The following is a 3,282-nucleotide window of genomic DNA, read 5'->3' as shown; positions in this document are numbered from 1 at the left end:
AATCTTAAACTACGTGTAACTATAGATATGTGCAGTGGCTTGGTTTATATCTAGTTATAGACTTATGCAGTCTGAGTAGGGATGTGTGGTTTGGTCTATGTGTAGCTGTAGATGTAAGCAGTCTCCATTAGAAATACTTCACTCCGTCTATGTGTGACTATACATACATGAAGTCTGTGGTAGAGCTATATGTCTCAGTCTATGGATCACCAGAAATATATAATCTAATGATGGATATCTGTGATTAAAGCTAATAAATACTCATGTGAGAGAGGTAAATATTGACTCACCTGCCTCCTGTAGTGGAGAGATGTTGCCATTTATTGATGTGTATCCCTAACTCTAAGCAATTGAGAGATATGTCACTCCTGGATAGAACACCAGTCCATTGCATGTTATGCCTATGGGAGGATATTTTTTCTTTGTTGTAAGCTAACGAAACTTTCATCAAAATACAATGCCCACACTGCTTACAGCAATGGATTGCACCTCTACATGGTACTTATTTAGGAATTGGTGAATTAGGCTATTGATTGTTGAGTGTGTCTTCATTAAGGATACAATATTGTCAACACCATACATAACTTGATCTTGAGGGGAGGGTCAGTAAGCTCCTAATTTTGTTTCAGTTAGCTGCCTCAAATAAGTTGGTTTATTGGTTAAAATAAGACAATTTCTATTCTGTGTTGTGTCAGTATGTGTATTTTTTTTTTTTTTTTTGTCAGATTACTTACAAATGTCCAAAATCCGTTACCATCACCTTTCTTTTCTTTTTTATCCCACCCAACCCCACAACTAACCACAAAATATCTCAGGGTACATAAACTGTTGTTTCACTAAATGTGTTTCTCAATTTTGTTATTTTACCTGTTTTTGTCTTGCTACTCTTGTTGTCACCACATTATTATTATTATTATTATTATAAAGGCAGTGAGCTGGCTGAATCATTACCATATTGGACAAAATGCTTAGTGGCATTTCTTCTGGTTCTCTACGTTCCGAGTTCAAATGCCACCAAAGTCGGCTCTGCTTTTCATCTTTTCGAGGGCAATAAAATAAGTACCTGTTGAGCACTAGGATCAATGTAATCAACTAACACCTCCCTTAAAATGTGCTGGCCTTGTGCCAAAATTAGAAAGAATTATTATTATTATTATTTCCTCACTCAACTTTGCCTCACTATGTTACATAATTCATCTGCATTGTGCAGATGATGTATTATCGTTGCTGCTTCTGCTTATCTCTTTAAAAGAAGAATAAATAAATTGAAAGGGAAACCTTTACACCCCCACCCCTCTACCTTGGAAACTAATTTAAAAAATTTTTTTCAGTTTTAGTGGTATTGACAAAATTTTGTGTTGGTAGACATGCATGCAAACCAATGAGAATTGTCTATGTAATTCAGTTATTGTCTGAAAAGTAAGACCCAAAGAATTGTGTAATTTTTAGCTTCATAAAGTGAGGAATTAATTAAAAATATGGAGAGGAAGTATCTCACTTCATTTGGGTTGGGGTTTGATAAATATGAAAATATAATCTTTCTACAAAGTTGCTCAAATACAACTAGATATTTATAACTATATTTGTGTATTAGCAACTTTGTAAAAATGTGTGTGTGAATAAAAACTGCTGATTTGTTTAAAGCTCTCTACTGCTTTAGGTCCTGACTCCTCTGCAGCAAGGGTCTTAACTTTCACAAAGACATCTACCCCATCCGACCATGCTACAGTATTGCCTCCAGCTTTGTGCCCAGTACTTTATACATCCCTCTCCAACACAGGTGAAGGTCAGATTAAGAGATATCAAGTTATTAGTCTCCATCATTCTGGCATTCAAAATTTTTTTCTTAGAGATAGCAGGAGAATATTTATGGCAGAGTATGGAACATTTATGGCAATCCGCAACTTTCCAAAATATAGGAAGTTAATGGAGAATGCCTTTTACCAAGGTTTTTTCTGTCTTTTATTAGAACCAGCCAATTTTGCTTCAAAACTCCCCACTCAGCTGCATCTATTGGTCAATTTGCAGCCAGCCATTTGACTGTTGCTTTCGGTGTGTTCAATCAAGGATGAGTTGGGCTAACTTTTCTAGTTTAAAATTATCTAAATTAAAACTTTCCATTGAAATTCCATGTCAGTTTGGGTTTCAATAGTAAAGCCATTTTATTAAATTCTTCATTATTTTCAAAATCAATTGAAACAAAGGCAGTATATAATATGATAAAAAGAAAGTTAATGTTTCTGTGCTAGGCCCATCATAGTACAAAGATATCTCCCTTAGATCCATTACAGTATATGAATGTCTTCAGTTATTCCATTACAGCACAATTAGAATGGTGTTACTAACAAGTCTATTTAATTAATTATCAATAAGCTGAATAACTAAGCAGAAGTGTAACGGACTTGATGGATTTTCTTCTTGAAACTTTGTCTCATTTGTTTGCTTCTTATACAAGAAAGTTGTCCTTGTCTACCTTGGTAAATGTCTGCGTATATGTATAATAAATAGTCACTTAAAAAATTTATTTCAATTCACACAAAGGTGTTACAAAACAAAAAAAAACAAAACATTCTCCATGAAAAACTCATATCTGGATTGTTGTTGTCAATGAAAGAAAAAATGTGATGTGTATATGGTTGCTTCATCACCTTTTTTTTTTATATGGGGTTGGGGTGGCAAGAAACTGATTTGATGAATGTATAAATATTGAACAGCTTATCTTTGGTAATTGTACATATATATTTATATATATATAATATATATATTTTTGAGGCAATCAGCTTTATTGTGTTACCAACAGCTTTTGGTTGTATGTCACTGTCCTCTTTAAAGACCATAAATTATGCTCCAAATAGGAAAGGGCAAACACAGTATTGTGAAGGCCTTTCCTTGCATGATTTTCTCTCCCCAAAAGGACAGTTGAGCAGCTAGATTTTTTTATCCCTTGGATTGTAAAATTTAACAAAGTTAAGGAATATATCTTTTATATGTTGCAGGTGAAATTTATCAAGTTCTTCAGATGAGTCACTTGGGAATCAATCTTTCAATTGCTTTTTATAATTACCTGTCATTAATTTAATGTTTGACTTTATCTTTATATCAAGGTTCACTGTCAGGTTTGGCTCATAAAGTCTGTTGAATGTTTTTTTTGTTTTTTTTCCACATAGTTCAGAGATAGTTTTTTTTCACCATTGTCCTCAACTGTGGTTTCTTTTGAAGCAAACAAGCATATCGCTGTTCCCTTTTGTATAAAAATATTTCATCTTTTCATGTTTTGACTTT

Source organism: Octopus bimaculoides, chromosome 19, assembly GCF_046866305.1.
Source record: "Octopus bimaculoides isolate indiv1 chromosome 19, ASM4686630v1, whole genome shotgun sequence".
NCBI classification, from domain to species: Eukaryota; Metazoa; Mollusca; class Cephalopoda; order Octopoda; family Octopodidae; genus Octopus; species Octopus bimaculoides.
This window is presented reverse-complemented; position numbering follows the sequence as displayed.